We start from the raw sequence: 9,426 nt of genomic DNA on the forward strand, positions 1-9,426 counted from the left end.
CAGCACTACGAAGAGCACCTGAATGGCGATATGGCAGACAACGGTGGCGGTATGGTAATGAACCTAGGAGCACGCGCGTAGGACATGCGACTTCCGGCTCCGAATTTCCAGGAAATCCAGGAGGAGATCGGCCGGCTGAAAAACAACAAAGCCCCTGGAGTTGACCAACTACCAGGAGAGCTGTTTAAACACGGTGGTGAGGAACTGGCTAGAGCGCTACACTTGGTGATTACCAAGGTTTGGGAGGATGAGGTTCTGCCGCAGGAGTGGATGGAAGGTGTCGTGTGTCCCATCTACAAAAGGGCGATAAGCTGGATTGTAGCAACTACCGCGCAATCACATTGCTGAACGCCGCCTACAAGGTACTCTCCCAAATTTTTGCCGCTGACTAACACCAATTGCAAGAGAGTTCGGGGGGCAGTACCAGGCGGGATTTATGGGTGAACGCTCTACCACAGACCAGGTGTTCGCCATACGTCAGGTATTGCAGAAATGCCGCGAATACAACGTGCCCACACATCATCTATTTAGCTCGCTTGTTACACACTTTCGTTAAATTCTTCCTTGAATTCCTCTGGTAAATTTCTTCCAGTATTTTCTCTGAGAATGCCTCTATGAATTTCTCCAAAAAATTGTTCTGAAATTCTCCTGAAGTTCCGCCAGGAATTTGTCCGAACGTTTCAGGAATTTCTCCCAAAAAGCCTCCAGGATATCCTTTGGAATTTCCTCTATAGGAGCTCCTCGGTAAAATCGTCCTTCGTTCCTGCGAAAGTACATCCAAGAACTCCTTCGAAAGATCCTCCAGAAGTTCCTCAACAACTCCTCCGATAGTTCTTTCACGAATTCATCCAGCAGTTCTTCCAGGAACTCCTCCGAAAGTTCTGACAGAAATTCTTCTGAAAGTTGCCCCAGGAATTCCTGCGGAAGCTCCTCTAGGGATCCCTTCCGAAGTTTCTCCATGAATTCCTTCGGAAGTTTGTTTAGGAATTCTTCTGGAAGACTTTCCAAGAATGTTGTCAAAAGATGCTTCAAGAATGCCTCCGGAAGCATACATTGTTTTTTTTTCTGGTATTTCCTTTTGGAAATTCCTACAGCAATACCTTAAGAAGCTCCTTCAAGCTCCGGAAGTTTCTTCAGATTTTTTTTCAGGAATTCCACCGGAAATTCCTTCAGGAATATTCTTTAGAAATTCATCAGGAAATTCTTCATCAATTCCTCCAGAAAATCCATCCGGAATTTATCCTGAATTATCTACAGAAATTTCTTCTCAAGTTCCTCCAAGAATTCCTCCTGAAAATCCTCCAGCAATTCCTTCTGAAGTTCCTTCAGAAATTTCGCCGGAAGTTCCTACAAAAAATCTATTGAATGTTCCAACATAAATTCCAAGGGAAATTTTTTCAGCAGTCTTCCAGAAGTAAATAGAATTTCCATCCAGAAGAAATTCGAATTCCTAATAAGAAGCTCCATCAGGAGCTTATCCGGAAGCTGCTCCAGAAATTTAACCGGAAGCTCCATCAGAAAATTTTGTGGATGTTTCTTCAAGTACTTCACGGTAAATTTTGAATCCCTTCAACGATTTTTTCTAAAAAGAAATTTGGAAAAATCCCACGTGGAAATTCAATTAAAAAATCCGATGGAATTCTTATCAAAGACTCAGTAGAAAATCCAGGGGAAACTCGTTAAACACTGTCTTGTGAAAATTTTACAGGATATTCTCTTGAATTCTAACATTTTGAATGTTAGAAAATAAATATTTCCACATCAATAAACCAAGGAGATGATTGAATTTACAAACCAATTGCATTTTGTAATTTATCGCTGATAAGCATAATTTTAATATTGAAGACATTTGAAGACATTTTTAAACTAGAAATACTAGAATAAGAAATCGGCAAAGACGCCATCTTGTTTCCAATCGAACCGTCAATTCGCGGTTCCAATTCGACTTGTTTACTTTTTGCTCCCATAAGAAGCAAGCAAAAAGCTCAAGTGCTCCCGGTATTATTTTCACGATTTCATGCATTTTCATATACGTTGCCATTTCGACAGTTTTTCACTCCGCCGGTCTCTGGTTATAGGGTTGCTATTTTAAACGACTGTGAAGAATCTGAAAATATCATCTGGCATCCCTGCACTGAACCCAATCATCATCCTCGTAAAGAAAGATTTGTCATCCAAGCTATCTCCAGAATGCATCTACTGGTTTTCATATGACAAAAATTACCATATGCGTCGCTTTCGTTAAATCAAAAGAGAATCATCTCCTGTTGAGATGACTGTGTTTTGATTTGAAAACATATTTTAATTTGTTTTTCGAATAGCACGCTATCCATCAGAATATAAACCCAGGCCCGGATGAAAAATGGTTTGAGCTTGCCCTACTACGATTCTCATTCAATTGTTGAGTGATTTTCGGATGTTATTGGTGCTATTGATAGCTTTATGGTTGATATTCACCATTTTGAAAATAATTGTACACTGCCGTAAAAAACCTTTCGAAGTTCATTAGTTTACCTTATGAAATTTAGCCACAAGATAATGGTTTGAAAATCATAAGGTAACCTTATGGACTAGAATGAACTTTGGATGAAGCAGAGCCATATTGAATGCGTATGTGAATTATAAGGTGAGCATAAAAAAATCATAGATTTACCTTATGAAATATCATAAGTCTGTCTAATGAAATTCAAACCATCGCAGCATGAATATATTTTTGAAAGAGATGGGAGTTTTCTTAAATAATTGAAATAAAAATATAAAAATGGTCCGATACAGCTTAAAATTTATTGAGCAATATAAAAAATATCGTGAAATTTCACAGCCAGCCAATATTTTGAATCAAACCATTATCCAAACTATTTGAAAAATATTTTTTTTCTCAGTCGAAAGCGCGCTTTTTCCCTCCTCGCAGTACCGTGCATAGCAATAAATTTAAAGAAACCCAAAGTCTTTTTAAGCGGTCGACGAATTACGCTGCAGCAATTGTTTGTAAATTGAAGTAGGATAAATCTACCTTCGTGATATTGTTATTCTCAACGTGTCTATTTACGGCTAACATTATCAATCCAATCAGATGGATCTAATAATCAGATCAGATGGATCGAAGAATTCAATATGCGGCTAACTGATGGTCCACCCGTCTTGTATCTTGTCGGATGCATGTCGTAGAAATTTATATATATTCTTCCGATGAAAAACTGGCCAGCGAACAGTTAAACATGTAGTAGTTGCGCCCTTCATCATTTTGTGACATAATCCGATATTCGTATAGCAAGTATTGCTCGGTTACAGCTCCCTCGAAGTCATCTCAGAGTTATTAATCAGAACATATATGCGGGCTGTCCATATACCACGTGGACAGCTTAGGTGGAAGAGAGAGTATGGCGAATGTCCAGGGTCTATACAATGTCCACGGTTCACCAATTTTGAACTCCTTGTGTGACATGATTTGACCTGCCTTTTAGATGAGTAGTATTTGATAGATATTAGTCCTCGGATCTATCGTTATCAGAATAAATCTGGAATAAGTGTGAAAAAAACGTTGGTTATCATTCCTGCTTATACGCTTATACTTTATAAATGTACATACCTACAAGTTGTCATTGTATCGGATGAGCAAGTTGTGCAAAATTTTAGCGAGATAACGAGATGCTTTGATACGCCACTCGAATGAAAGTCACATCGGACATGAAAACGACGGCCGTGATAATCTGAACCCCGTTAGCCAAATCAAATTTACGTTCAAACGGGTTTGATCCATATGTATTATTATTATTTAATCAGACTAAGGCCGAAGTGGCCTGTGCGGTATATAAGAGTCTTCTCCATTCGGCTCGGTCCATGGCTACACGTCGCCAACCACGCAGTCTACGGAGGGTCCGCAAGTCATCTTCCACCTGATCGATCCACCTTGCCCGCTGCGCACCTCGCCTTCTTGTGCCCGTCGGATCGTTGTCGAGAACCATTTTCACCGGGTTACTGTCCGACATTCTGGCTACGTGCCCGGCCCATCGCAGTCGTCCGATTTTCGCGGTGTGAACGATGGATGGTTCTCCCAACAGCTGATGCAATTCGTGGTTCATTCGCCTCCTCCACGTACCGTTCGCCATCTGCACCCCACCATAGATGGTACGCAGCACTTTCCTTTCGAAAACTCCAAGTGCGCGTTGGTCCTCCACGAGCATCGTCCAGGTCTCGTGTCCGTAGAGGACTACCGGTCTAATTAGCGTTTTGTAGATTGTCAGTTTGGTACGGCGGCGAACTCTATTCGATGGTCGATGATCAATATGTGTCACCCTATAAAAGATGAGTGGATGAAGAACAATTAGAAATATAGAATATAAATATATAAGTCGAAGTCGAATTGGAAATGCGATGGTTTTTCTACAACTTTTAATGCGATGGTTTTTCTACAACTCTGCCTAATAGTTCGTTGTTAGAATTCCACTAATAACGGAGTTATTGCCCTAGTTGCAGTAACTTTAACTAAGTGATTGAATTTGTGTTATCATTTAGTATATGATTTACTGCAACTTCTAGCGCTGTACCTCCGTTGTTAGTGAAATTCAAACAACAAACTGTTAGGCAGAGTTGTAGAAAAACCTTCAAACTTGAAGTCCACCATACAACGCATTTTGAAATTTAGCCTCTGAAATAATTTATTGATTACTAAATGATCGAAGCCAAATTACTAAATAATCGATAACATCCTTGGTATGCGAGTGATTGCAGCATTATTTCCTCCTATTTTCCTTTCTTTGAATTGAATTCTAACGTGACAGGTGCTGACCTAATTACCAGCACCGTGAACCTTCGATAATTTGAACGGTACCTCAGTCATATTACAGGGGTTCATTTTTCAATTTGAACTTCTGGTTACTCTGTGAGCATCAAACAAACAAATAAACTCATCTGTTGGTCTTAGCTTTGATAATCAAATGGACAAAACTATAAAAAAAATCCATGCAAATTGTATACCAAAAACCATTTCATCGATAAAATTGAGTTTTGATTTTCAAAGTATTCCAGTTTAATCACAACATTTTTCCTCGTAAAGAAGAAAACAAATATAAATTAGCAAACATAACTGCCCAAATTTTAGCTCAATCGGTTATCGGAGTACGACGTTACAGCTTGTCAAAGTTGACCATTTTGTATGAAAATCGGCCTCCGCTTCTATTATTCTGAACACAGAGGTAAGTCTAGACCAAAACGGGATAAGCAAATTCTTCAAAATAAATGTTGACAATTTAATTAACGCCAGTTGTATGTAATACCAGCTACATTTAGTATTTCAATTGTATTTTTTCTTTTGCTAGTTTACGGAAAATCATAAAATTATTAATCAATCTGTTTAATTACTTGAAGTCAAAAAAAAGTTAAATTATTAACTGGAACAAATTGGCCACAATAACATTACTTACCCCTAATCAAACATGAATTTAAAACAAATCGCGTCCTTTTTTGAGCAGGAATTCTTGAATGAACAACGCGTCTAGCAGCCGATTGAAATCCGGTCAAACACCAGCCATCAGCTCAGCCAGTGAGAAAATGGTCTTGTTCTCTGCGTTTCCATCTTAGACTAGAGCAGGCGCACGAAACGCTATACTAAACCGGTCTGGCTGATACCGGCACCGTTCATCAAACGGTTCGGCTCTAGATCACCAAAATCGTTGCAGAAGTCATCTATCATACTGTACCGCAGGATGGGGATCGCGTCTTGAGCGTGATGTAGAGTTGCTATTTCAAGATCCATCCTGGCTCTAGCTCTTGCTCTAGCTTGTGTGAGACGTACAAAAATCTCAAGCTGACGGGTCGTCACCTGAATAGAATCCATACCCTGCTGGGCCAGACGCATTCTGGCGTAAAAATGTCTTATTTCTAATGTCGCATCTTTCGTCAACTTGGGATGGACCTTCTTGCGTCCATACGGTATGTATTTCTGAATAAGTTCCAGCGGCAATAAATCCATTTTTCATTAGCTCTGAATTTCAATCGTTCGTTAACAGGTGCTCCTTATTGTGAATAGTTATCGTACCCATTCCGAAGAAACCCGGGGTTGTGGTTGTTGTCCGTCTCTCATGCAGTATCATAGTCGTTGAACGTGTGCGCTAGCTTGTTGTTCAGGTAGGCATGCGGTCGATCAAGTTGAATCAAAATTAAATCGAATCAAGACAAGAGAGCTGGTTTTATTCGGAGATTTACTCATACGCTTTTTGATTTGTCGTTATGACCTCCAGAAGGATTGACTGCCGCTAAGATACAAGTACCTTCGGATAGAAAACAAATAACTCCTCTAGCCACGCTGACATCTTGCTGCTCCATGGCTTCCAGCAATATCTGATGGTTTCCGGACATTTTAACAATTTCATCAATGATACACTAGCACTCCGATCTGCCAGTACTAATGCGCGCACTTTCAAGGGTCCTCCTGAGTATTTTTCTGTGTGAACATCCATCAGTCCAGCGTTAGAGGTGCTATTCCCATATACGAAAATGCCCCTTGGAGACACTATACGGCACATGATTACAACATTTAAATTTTTCCAGTGCCAGGATCGCCAATAATGAGAACATGAATCGAACATTCGAGTATTTCGAGGCTTCGAACTATTTTCCGCCGACCCTTCAAAAATCTAGAGATGGTCACGTAATCGTCCAGACAAACTGCATCCACTAACTCATGAGTGAGCTCTATACCTCGATTCTTTAAAGAACCTGACGATGTCCCGAACGAGCACCGAGTATGGATTCCTGTAGTCGCACGATTTGAAATACTTCGGTTCGTGTAAAAGTCGATGATCGCTGGGGGATAGAATTACTCCTTGCTTCACATCCTTCTCGACAGGATGTAGGTAGGGAAAACATTCCATTTGTCTGCCGCACAACTTGCAGTTCCCATCCTATAGCATGGCATAATGAGAACGTCAATATTGATCACCTAAAAAAATAAAATAATATTTTAGCAATATTTTTTAATGTATTCTGTTTTATTGAATTCTTCAAATATGTGTAATTCGCCTAAAGACTAAAATAAGTTTCTTACCTGCAAACTCGAATTATACAGTCAAATTTCACTCGTTGGGCTATCTTTAGATGGGCTACGATTTAGTTGGGCGCCCGTTAGTTGGGCTGTAGCCCACTTAAAACGAAGGTGGACGTCAAATTATGACATCAACGGCAGTTTTTTTTTTCTTTTTCGCAGTTGGCAGCTCTGAATTTCTATTGTATTCCTGATTTGACAGATGAAATCTCAGCCCAACTAACGAAAGTCTTTCACTAGATGGGCTACGAGTTTAGCCCAACGAGCGAAAGTTGACTGTAGTTCCTCGTACGGAAAATAACTTTCCAAAGCTATTGATTTTTATTGCCGCAGATGAATCTCTGGTTCGTGACAAAAGTCGCTGGTATCACTTGATGGTCATGGTCAAAATTGGTTCTGGGTTGTCCACTAAATCCTGCTTTCTATACTCATGTATTAATGAGTAATCTGCTCTCCATCAGCAATGTCTAACTCGAACCAAAAGATCTATTTGATCCTACCAGCACCCAGATTAGGTACAGCTCCGGAGACTAGCAATGCCGTTGGGCTGCTCGTTTTTTTTGCAATGTAGACGGCCTGACGACGATTCAGCTGAATCAATTTTAGAAAATTAGTTTTTAGTACTCAAAGTGAAAAGAATCACTTACCAGATAAATAAAGTTTCCATCCTGGATACACACAATGTTTTGTTTTCTTGTATAGCCGATAGAGTAACTGTTGCTGGGATTGCGAAACACTTGGTGACTGTGGAAGGAGTGCTACGTTCAACAATATTTACATATCTGCGCAGATCTGCATCGCCGTCCATCCGTCGACCCGATCGTCAGATTTCACAATGTTATATTAGGGCATCTCCACCGTCACTATGGAAAATAATAATCACGCAGAAAAATGGATTGTAGAAACAACAATATTCTGGGTTGATTTCAACAATAAATATTGTTAGCTCAGGGCTAATAATATTTTCCGTTTGAATCAATCCATAATATTGTTGTTTTTACAATCAAGATCTCAGTTGCTTTATTGTAGAAACAACAATATTATTGTTGAAGTAATTGTGATTATATTGTTGATTTAATGCGTGAATACGATCAATTCAACAATATAATATTGTTGAATTCATTGCATATGTATGTATTTATATTATTTCTTTTTTTTCTCGAATGTAAACAAAAACAAATTTATGCTCGGGAAATGTTTATTGTTTTCATTTTATTTGAATATATGTATATTATTATTTATGTTGGTCAATCTGCTGTTGTTTCTGATGGTGCATAATAGACTGCAGATGTGTACAGAAAATCCTGAAAATAAATTATATCCTTTTTTACTTTTTCAAACTCTAGTTCAGATTTTATAATCACATTTAAATTTGGGTTACAATCGAAAATAAAAATATATCACTTTATACCTGGTCTTTCCAAGATCTGTTTGGCCGGGAATACATATGGAGACGGATACGGTAGTCCTTTTTATGGTTTCATTCTGAAAATATGACAAAAATGTGTACAGTTATTCGGTAATTATTTGTATATTTTGAACTTACCTACGCATATGTATGCACCACAACGTTGCTGATTTCTCCTCACAGCGAGTTTTCAATAAATCTCTCTTTTATTTAATTTAGGAAAACTATAGAGCTTTATTTAGAAATCAATTATTTAGCTTAAGACCAGCGGCTTTAATTTATATTAGAACAAACGAATAAAGAATGTTGTTGACATTCAAAAATACACGCCTATTCCCAAAAACGCAAACTCGGTTCAAAAATAAATACTGTTGAAATAAAAATAATACTGTTGTTTCAACATACAATATTGTTAAATCAACAATCAAATATTTTTGGTTCAATAATAGATCGATTGTTGGAATCAACAATATTCTTTTTTAGTTTAACCGTATGAAATTTAGCTGCGTGAAATGTTAAAATATTGTTTCAAACAAAGTTCCACTTCTGTTTTTACACAATTTAATTTTTTTTCCATTTTCGCACTCATTCTATATGTTAAACGAATAAATTAGCATGTGATTTTTCTTTAAATCAAAAGGATTTTTGAAACAAGATTTTGGTGCAAAGCCGAAATCACACGATCGAAAATACAAGCGAAAAATTGTGTGAAAAGAGAATCCTGTGTATGTAAATATATAATTATTATTATATACGGACAACCTCCAACTTTAACAACTGATGCGGCTCAATTATTTAAATAACCCTCCACAAAAATTACGCTGATTTACGTTACCTTTAAAAGCTGTTTTCCATCTGCTTGGCCAATAACACGCAAATAGATCCAGTTTTTTCAGCACTTGCTTGTGATTATGCACTTTCTAGTGATCTCAGGTAAAGGCTTGACTCGTGGATGATCTTCCGCGGTAAAAGTTCC

General features: G+C 38.3%; 2 long non-coding RNA genes and 1 pseudogene across 2 annotated transcripts; all 3 read right to left on the reverse strand.

The window, feature by feature from the left end:
• Positions 1–5,441: 5,441 nt before the first annotated feature.
• On the reverse strand, positions 5,442–6,901 carry LOC134206245 (DNA helicase MCM8-like; annotated as a pseudogene).
• A 167-nt stretch (positions 6,902–7,068) lies between these two features.
• Positions 7,069–9,426, reverse strand: LOC134210874 (uncharacterized). Its single transcript, XR_009978883.1, has 3 exons — positions 9,286–9,426; positions 7,690–7,905; positions 7,069–7,633 (listed from the first exon to the last, which is right to left on the reverse strand). It is a non-coding gene; the product is annotated as an uncharacterized LOC134210874 (long non-coding RNA).
• On the reverse strand, positions 8,232–9,122 carry LOC134210841 (uncharacterized). The gene is made up of 3 exons (XR_009978879.1): positions 8,589–9,122; positions 8,454–8,527; positions 8,232–8,346 (listed from the first exon to the last, which is right to left on the reverse strand). It is a non-coding gene; the product is annotated as an uncharacterized LOC134210841 (long non-coding RNA).

The sequence above is a fragment of the Armigeres subalbatus genome, chromosome 1 (genome assembly GCF_024139115.2).
Source record: "Armigeres subalbatus isolate Guangzhou_Male chromosome 1, GZ_Asu_2, whole genome shotgun sequence".
Taxonomy (NCBI): domain Eukaryota; kingdom Metazoa; phylum Arthropoda; class Insecta; order Diptera; family Culicidae; genus Armigeres; species Armigeres subalbatus.